Here is an 11,445-nt window from a genome sequence, read left to right on the forward strand (position 1 = left end):
CTCTGCACAACCCAGGTAACAAGGTCTGGGGCTTGTCACCCTCTAGGGTGGGTCACCAGACACTGGTGAGCAATAGGTGGTTCAAAGACCAAAGGAGTCAAAACACTGACACAAGTGTTCTCTCTACTCAAGTATTCCGCTTCTAAAGTTTTGCAGAGCACAGTACTACATTGGGTTGGGACTCTCGACATCCTCCTCTCTTCTCTTCTGCACTTGCTCTACTCACCACACAACCAAGCCAGCGAGGCTGTTCTACCTCTCAAGCTCTCAGCACAAGTGTTGTCAGCAAAGTCCACTGTATATTTTTAAGTCGGAAGTCCATTGTATATCACTATCAAATATTTCTAAAGTAAGAGTTTATTTATGGTAACAGGACTTGTAATGTAATTATTGCACAGTAATAGCACCTTCCTTGAGTTGTCTCCCCTTTCTGTGGGTGGCAGTACTGAAAGTCCGGGTGGGTCACAACTCCACTCCAGACTATGTTGTCCAATCAATACCTTGGGTACCTTACATCTTCTCACCTCTCACACATTGTTCTTTCTAGCACTTCCCCTCCAATTGGATGTTTATCCCGTTCACCCCTACATAGGATAGCTTATTCCTGGTGGGAGGGTCTTTAGTGAAGAGAGTGAGAGACACAGTCAAAGCAAGAGTTCCTGCTGAAGTTTATACTCAGGTCTGGCCTGAGGGCCAGGACCCTGTCAGGAACCAAAGATTTCAGATTGCTTATGAAGACTTTCCAGTAACAAGTATACAGTGCTAAACCCAAAGGTGGGGTAGCTGTCACTGGAGATAAACCTTTCCTATGCCAGGGATAACAACTCAATCAGGTCAGGACTATCCAAGAAACAGGGAATAGTCTGCAGTGGAGCAAAGAGCATAAGCTAAAGTACTCAATTGGGACCTACTTGGAAAACCTTGAGGGGTTAGCGTTATACCCAGTCATTTAAACCTGGGCCTCATACTACAGCCGAAAGCAATCTAATGGCGAGCCAGGATCAGTGCCATTACGGCGCAGGTAACGGATGTGTGGATTACTCCTCCGGGACAACATCCTGGGAGGGGGGAGGAGGAGGGCATTCACCCCACTAGACACCAGGGACGTGGACAGCCTGCATTTTAAATACAGCTATCAGCTTCTCACAGCTGCGTTTAAAATGCTGATTAGCGGGCATGGCGATCCGACCGTGCCCGCTAATAGCCATGGTCCTGGGTTACATGCCGCATCCGGGACCGCGGTGGTTCAGAGCGGGGTGGCCACGCGGCCCTCCTCTGAAGTCCCCAAGGCGACCACAGGGTGTAAATATACACAGTGTCGTTAAGGGGTTAAATATGTGTATTTTGTGGGGTCTTTCCTATTACAAGTCTTGTGATTCAATATTTATCCATGAACCTGAAAACACCAAAAAAATGCACCATACCAGTAAAATGTGTTTTTGGAACATGGCATAAATGGGCACTGTCATTACCAGTAAATGTTTTTTTCCCTTTTCTATATAGAATACAATACTATAAAATAGCCCACTAGGTGTCTCAATTACTGGAAAACTGCAGTCGAGGCTTCAACACTAATGCCATTTAGTCTTTAATAACAGCAAAAAGGGTCAAAATGCAGTGATGTCAGCTGTTCCTTTAACCCCTTAATGACCCAGGGCACCGATATGCTCATCTAAAAAAAAAGTTGGGACATTCGCTTTAAAGCAAAGATGACTTTTATAAGGAACGAAGTGGGGAAAATGAAGGAGAGAGTGTGGTGTTCCACCACGTGTGCTGTCTATCCTATCTTCCCTCTATTACACACACTCAGCTCCACCACTCACAGGAGGGTTTAGATTTATCCTAGTAGGAGTTAGTTAGTTCCTGGTGGGAGGAAATTAGAAGAGTTAGTAGTTAGTGTGTGATGCTAGCTCATTACAAAGTTATAATACTATATGCTACAGTAACAGCAACTATGCAGTGCTAAGCCCACCTTAGGGGAGAGAAGCCACTTAGGATAACCCTTGCCCACACTGGGAACCTTTCTAAAACATACAGGGCAGTATTTTGACACAAGAGGAACTGACCCCAGTAGGATAAAGCTAACAGGGAAAAGGTCTACGTATCCTACTGTGCAGCGCAGGACGACTGGGGAGGCTCTGCAACCTGCTACACCCAGATAACTGACAACTGGGGCTCGTATTACCCACCTAGAATAAGTATCTTGCAATTGGGGGGCATAGGCGGTTCAGAGCCACAACTAGGCATCCGTGAGTACGAGTCTCACTCTTCTCTCTACACCCTTGTTCTGGCAGAGCACATATACTACATTGGGCAGGGCTTCCCTGGAAACTCCTCTTCCTTCTCTCTGCAAAGTACCAACTCTTACAAGAACTGGTTCTGCCTCACTGTCCACCACAGCGGACAGATCTGTTGCATTAGGTGTACTGTATCTCAAGCCTTCTTCAGGAAAGTATTCTATTTTTATTCTGTCACATCTGTCAGCACCTGCACCCACGCACACCACTGAACACTTGGGTTATTTTTTACCTTTCTGTGAGTGGCGGTCAGTGTCAGACTGGGGTACCTTGGGCCCACCAGGGAATTTAATTCTAGGGGCCCAACCAACATATACCAGATATAACCAAACCTTTGCACAGTGCTGTGTATGTGACCAGCAATGCTGGCTCACTGCTGGTAACTTGTCAGTCACTCTATGCAAACAGTATAGGATGACACATAAGTATCTTGAAAGGAGAAGTCCCATTAAAGGTTAAAAAAAAATGAAACTTCTGCAGAAGCATAAAGCATTACTTACCTATCTATTCCATTTTTGAAACTACCAAAAATCCATTTGTTTTGGGGGGTTTTGTTCTGTTTTGTGTATCTGCACTTCCTGGTTTATCAGTTATCACAGTACTACAGGTTCCAGAATGCAATGCTTTTCCTCAGCTGTTCATCACAGTCCTCCACCCTGCACATTCCCCGCCCAAAGCTGCTACAGAACATCTAGGCTGTGTCCACACATTGCAGTTTAATTGTGTTACTGAATTATTTGCAGTAATTTATGATTTCATTGTGGTCCCACACAGCACACTGTATTCTCTACCTGTAACACCACACAGCACTGTATTCTCTACCTGTAACACTACACAGCACGCTGTATTCTCTACCTGTAACACCACACAGCACGCTGTATTCTCTACCTGTAACACCACACAGCACGCTGTATTCTCTACCTGTAACACTACACAGCATGCTGTACTACCTGTAACACCACACAGCACGCTGTATTCTCTACCTATAACGCCACACAGCACTGTATTCTCTACCTGTAACAACACACAGCACGCTGTATTCTCTACCTGTAATACCACACAGCACGCTGTATTCTCTACCTGCAACGCCACACAGCACGCTGTATTCTCTACCTGTAACACCACACAGCACACTGTATTCTCTACCTGTAACATCACACAGCACTGTATTCTCTACCTGTAACATCACACAGCACGCTGTATTCTCTACCTGTAACACCACACAGCGCACTGTATTCTCTACCTGTAACACCACACAGCACGCTATATTCTCTACCTATAACACCACACAGCATGCTGTATTCTCTACCTGTAACACCACACAGCACACTGTATTCTCTACCTGTAACACCACACAGCACACTGTATTCCCTTCCTGTAACACCACACAGCATACTGTATTCTCTACCTGTAACACCACACAGCACACTGTATTCTCTACCTGTAACACCACACAGCATGCTGTATTCTCTACCTGTAACACCACACAGCGCTGTATTCTCTGCTTGTAACACCACCCAACACGCTGTATTCTCTACCTGTAACACTACACAGCACGCTGTATTCTCTATCTGTAACACCACACAGCACTGTATTCTCTACCTGTAACACCACACAGCACTGTATTCTCTACCTGTAACACCACACAGCACACTGTATTCTCTACCTGTAACACCACACAGCACACTGTATTCTCTACCTGTAACACCACACAGCACACTGTATTCCCTTCCTGTAACACCACACAGCACACTGTATTCTCTACCTGTAACACCACACAGCACTGTATTCTCTACCTGTAACACCACACAGCACACTGTATTCTCTACCTGTAACACCACACAGCACACTGTATTCTCTACCTGTAACACCACACAGCATGCTGTATTCTCTACCTGTAACACCACACAGCGCTGTATTCTCTGCTTGTAACACCACCCAGCACGCTGTATTCTCTACCTGTAACACTACACAGCACGCTGTATTCTCTATCTGTAACACCACACAGCACTGTATTCTCTACCTGTAACACCACACAGCACTGTATTCTCTACCTGTAACACCACACAGCACACTGTATTCTCTACCTGTAACACCACACAGCACTGTATTCTCTACCTGTAACACCACACAGCACGCTGTATTCTCTACCTGTAACACCACACAGCACGCTGTATTCTCTACCTGTAACACCACACAGCACTGTATTCTCTACCTGTAACACCACACAGCACGCTGTATTCTCTACCTGTAACACCACACAGCACGCTGTATTCTCTACCTGTAACACTACACAGCGCGCCGTATTCTCTACCTGAAACACCACACAGCACGCTGTATTCTCTACCTGTAACACCACACAGCATGCTGTATTCTCTACCTGTAACACCACACAGCACGCTGTATTCTCTACCTGTAACGCTGATATTGGAATAAAGAACTTTTTGAATTTTTTTTTTCTTTTCACTTTCACGCACATATTATGATCAAGCATCTTTTATCTTTGAAGTTGAGCCCCACAATAAGGCTCTGATCCTCTCTGCCATTTAGCATCATTTACTTGTGTTACTGCATCATTTTTGTGAATACGCTGCAGTACTGCAATGATACTCCAACATGTGTGAACACAGCTCTAATTTCACTGCACACTTCTGCACAATTAGAGAAATTAGTGCAGCAGCTGCTCCTGGCTGGTCAGAGATGGCAAATCACTCAGGGGATTGGGGGATCCAGCCAAGCCTCCTGGGACATCACGCCCTGCCCCCTGTCTGCATCATCAGCCTGATCTCAGCAAACACACACAATGTGAGACAGAGGCATGGAAGATTTGTCTCCTAAGGGAGGATAGCAGAAGCAGCAGGAGACAATGTGGATTTGCACAGGGGCAATTTTTTTCACTTCCTGGATTTCTATCAGTTACCAGTATGGCAGAACTGTACAGATACGGTAATATATTTTTTTCTTATCCGGAGTGCCCCTTTAAACTGACAAATCTCTGCCAGGCAAGAACATAATAACGAAAGTATACTTACCTGTACCCGTGCCCTCGTATATTTTTGCACTTACGCTGTTTACTGTGCATGATCAGGAATGTGATTGTTTAATAGTTCGGGAGAATATGCAAGCGGCGATACCAAATATGTTTATTTATTTGTATTCATAAAATAGGAAAAGGGGGGTGATTTAAAAAAAGCAAGAATGGGAGGTATTTCAGTATGAATTTTGGGAGTCTATGTAGAACAGATGGTATAAAGTGGCCTCCATCATAACTATATGGGAAGGTATGGAGGTCATGGAGCAAAAAGAATAAAAACGTGGTGTGAACAAGACCCTAATATGGTGCATTCTTACACTGTCTAGTTTAAAGGACAAGTGCCATGAAAAACTTTTTCCCAGTAATTAAAGCACATTACAAAGTTATATAACTCTGTAATGTGCTTCAATCACCTATCTGCCTCCCTTCCCTGTCTTTTCCCCTCTCCACTCCCCACCAGGAAGTGTCCTAACTCACACAGACCTGATTACTGTCGTCACCGTCACCAGGCAGCTCCTTCTTGTGAGTCATCAGCAGGAGGGCTGCTCTAGGTCCTGTTACACCAGCCTCCCCCTCCCCCTCCTTATCAGGTGACTCTGCTTGCTCAGCTTATCTTCTCTAGTGACATGACTCCTTCACTGAGTCCACGGCAGCAGGAGAGGGTATGAGGGGAGGGGGAGAGAGGGTATGAGGGAAGGGGGGAGCTGCCTATGTGCCGAAGTCAGTCTGAGGGAAGATAAGCAAGTGAGATGTGACAAGTGATGGCTTGCAGTTGTTCAGCCAATGGGAGCTGAGCAAGCCTGTCACCTGACAAGGCAGGGGAGGGGGGAGGCTAGTGTAACAGGAGAAGGAGCTGAGAGAAGAGCTTGGTGACGGTGACGGCAGTAATCAGGTCTGTGTGAGTCAGGACACTTCCTGGTGGGGGGTGGAGGGGGGAAAAGACAGGGAAGGGAGGCAGATAGGTGATTAAAGCATATTACAGAGTTATATAACTTTATTTTGTATTTAATTTAAGGAGGTACTCTGGTAAAAACTTTTTTCTTCTCAAACCAACTGGTGTCTGAAAGTTATATAGATTTGTAAATTACTTCTATTTAAAAGTCTTCCAGTACTTATCAGCTGCTGTATGTCCTGCAGGAAGTGCTGTGTTCTTTCCAGGCTGACACAGTGCACAGTCTCTGCTGCCACCTCTGTCCATGACAGGAACTCTCCAGAGCAGTAGCAAATCCCCATAGAAAACCTCTTCTACTCTGGACAGTTTGTGTCATGAACAGAGGTGGCAGCAGAGAACACTGAGTCAGACTGGAGAGAATACACCACTTCCTGCAGGACATACAGAAGCTGATAAGTACTGTTTTTTTTTTTAATAAAAGTTAAATACAAATCTTTATACACCAGTTAATTTGAAAGAAAAAAAAGTACCAATGTGATTCTACTGAATTCACTACAAATGTGAACCAAGATTAAGACTGTTGCACATCTTCCTGCCTTTTGGTGTTTTTTCTGGCACTTTTTCTGCCATGTTCTCATTTTAGTGTAAAGTACTATTAGCATTTTATCCCCTGTGGGGCTTTTTCGGTACAAATCATGTGATTCTTTATCATGTGATTACAGGTTTTATGTTGAAGAACTGGGGAAAAAAACACTTAATTTCCATATAGACATGACAATATTCCCCCCCTATAGAAGCTTGTGGAAAAAGACAAAAAAACGCAGAAAAATGTCCTATGGGTGTTGTGTTTCGATTTTCCCCACTGACTAACATCTGGTCTTTGTGTTTTTGAACCCCAAAAATGCCATATGACATATTTCTGAAAAACGCCTAGTCTGAGTCCAGCCATTAGTACATGAGAACATACCCCCCTCCCAAATTTATTCACAGGATAAGGGATAATAAGACCTATAGAGAATTAATGGAGCAATGGAGTCCCCACTGTTTATTTGAGGGGGATATGTTTCCCACATTCTCATAACCACTGGGACCCCAACCAATCAGCTTGATATCCCCTATCCTGTGGATTTTGCAGGGGGGGGCAGCTACGTAGCCCACACCTGCATGTATGGGTGTGGGGGGCACAATACTCTGCCTTGTATATTTATGGTGGTGTCCGTGTTGCTATGATTGGTGTGACCCTGTCACTTGATAAAACCTTTTGCCAAGCCTTGTAGATGTAGGTATAAGCCTTGTGATACATGTTTTTTCTTCAAGACTTGAGTGTTCCTTTAATCCAGGCACCTACAAGCAGGAGTTCCTCCAGTCACCGCTCCATCCTACTTTTGCACATTGTGCAGGTGATAGATCTGTGTAGCAGGCAGATGTCCAGCTTTATGACTCTGCAATATGTCATGGACCCCCAACTCCCCCAAGTTAAACCAAAGAACGCAAAATGAACACAACACATTGTAATCAGGTGTCAAAGGGGCCCAATTTTATTTAAAATTACATGACACTGAAAATGGCAGGCCCCCGACTCATGAAGAGTCACCCTCCAGCACTCAGGCGAGGAAAAACCCCCTGTGGGGGAAACCTCGAGGGAGCCATGGCTGGAGAGCTGCCCCTCCCCTGGGCTTAGAGGGTAATACCATACTATAAGTATAATAAACTGGATGTGAGAGAGATGAGGCTGCAATATCTGTCACCTTATTGATGGCTAGGCGGCTGTATCTCTTCTCCTTCACAGATCCAGGTCCCCTGCTAGAACCTCCAAATTTCATCAAGGGTAGGGGGCAGTAATGTAGTCAAGCTCAAGGTCCTCTGGCACATCCAAGATGGCACTGATCAGGGCGTGGTGCATTGCTTTATGGAACCTTCTTTATGACATAAGCGCTTGTCATCACAGTGCATGGTTGCCATGGTTACTGCAGGTAAACACATCTGAAGCATTAACCCATTAATGACTGGCGATGTGCTTTACTGCAGAGGTCACTAAACACACTTGTGACCAAGCAAACAGCCTATGGTTAGGCCACACTAAGAACACTAAATAATATGGTTTGATGTGGCCCATAGCAACCAATCAGAGCTCAGCTTTCGTTTCTCAAATTACTCTGGTAAAATAAAAGCTGAACTGTGATTGGTTGCCATGCACAATTTAGACAGTCTAATCTGCCCATAGCAACCAATCAAAGCTCAGCTTTAATTTTATAAGAGCTTGTTAATATATGAAAGGTGATCTGTGATTGGTTGCTATAGGCGGATCAGACTGTGTTTTATCTCTGGCAGGTTGATAAAGCTGCTCCATTGCTGTGAAATCTTATGATGATGATGATGATGATGATGATGACTGAAAACACATGACAGCAAGCTTCCCCATAATGCTTTGCAGTCAGCCCTTCCTCCATACCTCCCAAATTTTTGGAGGGACACTTGTGGTTCATAGACATTTCTATATACAGTTTAGAAAACCACTCGTATACAGTTATGTGGAGAGGGCAGCCAAAGAGTATTACTACATTTCCCAGGCTGTCATAGGAAATCAGTGATCACCCGATTAGTTGATCAATGGAGAAACTGCACTGACTGTACAAAAGGGGCTGTCAAGTTGTTTTAAAGTAAAATAGTCCACAGTATTAAAGGGGTACTCCAGCAAAAATTTCAAATAAACTGGTGCCAGAAATTTGTACTTTACTTCTATCAAAAAAAAATTCAGTCTTCCAGTACTTATTAGCTGCTGTATGTTCAGCAGGAAGTGGTTATTCTTTCCAGTCTGACACATTAATATCTGCTGCCAAAGTAAGTAACTGTCCAAAGTAAGTTCCTGGCATGGACAAAGGTGGAAGCAGAGAGCAATGTGTCAGACTGGAAAGAATATACCACTTCCTGCAGGACATACAGCAGCTGATAAGTACCGGAAGGCTTGAGGGTTTTTAGCAGAAATAAATTAAAAATCTAAATAACTTTGTGACACCAGTTGACTAAATAACTTTGTGAGCACCACCTTGGGCCCACCTGGGAATTTGATTCTTGGGGCCCACCATACCTTACACCAGATATAATAAGCACCAAACCTTTCACATTACTATAGTGACCTTGCACAGAGCTGTGTATGTGACCAGCGATGCTGGCTCACTACTAGTAACCAGTGGCGTAGCTATAGGGGGTCGCAACGGTCGCCATGGCGACTGGGCCCCGTAGCTAGGGGAGGCCCGCCGACGCCCCCCCCACCCCAACACCACTTTCTGTCACTTTGCAGCTCTCCCCTATTGGCTGTGAAAATCCCAGCCATCTGGGAGAACTGCACTGCTGCTCTCACTCCATGCCCGGACTTACAATCTGGCAGACCAGTGGGCTGCCTAGATTGCTATTCGATGGGGGGCCGTCTGGGCTGTAAAAGTAACAGGCAGCGCTGCAGACACCCTCCTTCCCTCCCAGGCCCCCCCTCAGGCCCCATGCTTCCTTAGCAGGCCTCTCTGTGCTGACGGTCCGACCCTGGTGCTGCTGGGGGAGGAGGAGGAGGAACATGCTGCAGGTAGAGATCTGCTGCTCAAGGTTTACTGTGGCTGACAGTCCCAGGAGGAACAGTGGGAAGAGAAGACAGTATACAGGGGGTTAACCGGCAGTCCAGGAGGAACAGTGGGGAGAGAATACCGTATACAGGGGGTTAGGGGGCAGTCCAGGAGGAACAGTGGGGAGAGAAGACAGTATACAGGGGGTTAACCGGCAGTCCAGGAGGAACAGTGGGGAGAGAAGACCGTATACAGGGGGTTAACCGGCAGTCCAGGAGGAAGCTCCGCCCACACACTGCCTGGCAGGAGACAGGAGAGGAGGACTATGTAAGTGCCTCAGTGTATAGTGTGTATGTATATGTCTGTGTATGAGTATATATGTATGTGTGTGTATGTGTCTGTATGAGTATATATGTATGTGTGTATGTGTCTGTATGAGTATATGTGTATGTGTCTGTATGAGTATATATGTATGTGTCTGTATGAGTACATATGTGCCAGACTGTATGTAAGTGCCTCAGTGTACAGTATACAGCATGTGTGTGTGTATGTGTCTGTATGAGTATATATGTATGTGTGTGTATGTGTCTGTATGAGTATATGTGTATGTGTCTGTATGAGTATATATGTATGTATGTGTATGTGTCTGTATGAGTATATATGTATGTGTGTATGTGTCTGTATGAGTATGTATGTGTGTGTATGTGTCTGTATGAGTATATATGTATGTGTCTGTATGAGTATATATGTGCCAGACTGTATGTAAGTGCCTCAGTGTACAGTATACAGCATGTGTGTGTGTATGTGTCTGTATGAGTATATATGTATGTATGTGTGTGTAGGTGTCTGTATGAGTATATATGTATGTATGTGTCTGTATGAGTTTATATGTATGCATGTGTATGTGTCTGTATGAGTATATGTGCCAGACTGTATGTAAGTGCCTCAGTGTACAGTATACAGCATGTGTGTGTGTATGTGTCTGTATGAGTATATATGTATGTATGTGTATGTGTCTGTATGAGTATGTATGTATGTGTCTGTATGAGTGTACAGTATACAGCATGTGTGTGTGTCTCTGTATGAGTATATATGTATGTATGTGTATGTGTCTCTGTATGAGTATATATGTATGTATGTGTATGTGTCTCAGTATGAGTATATATGTATGTGTGTGTATGTGTCTGTATGAGTATATATGTATGTGTCTGTATGAGTATATATGTATGTGTCTATATGAGTATATATGTGCCAGACTGGATGTAAGTGCCTCAGGGTACATCATGTGTGTGTCGCTGTATGGCTATATATGTGCCTGACTATATGGGCCTGTGTATATGTAATTGTATGTGTCTCTCTGTATGTATGTTCATGTCTGTATGTGTATATGGGACTGTATGTATTCACCTTTGTGTACAGCATGTGTGTATGGGTATATATACGGTATGTGCCTGTCTCATATACAAAGACATATTCACATAGAGACACACATGTATACACACACACACACACACGTGTCTGTATATATGAGACTGTGTATATGATTGGCTTTTCATTATTGGCCTTTATATAGTGGGTTTTATGTTGTAAGTATCCATTCACACAGAGCAAAAAAGGCGAAAATGCAAGTGGAGCGCCCTGCAGATGCCACTTGAAATTCTGCCTGTC

This window comes from Dendropsophus ebraccatus, chromosome 8 (assembly GCF_027789765.1).
Source record: "Dendropsophus ebraccatus isolate aDenEbr1 chromosome 8, aDenEbr1.pat, whole genome shotgun sequence".
Lineage (NCBI taxonomy): Eukaryota > Metazoa > Chordata > Amphibia > Anura > Hylidae > Dendropsophus > Dendropsophus ebraccatus.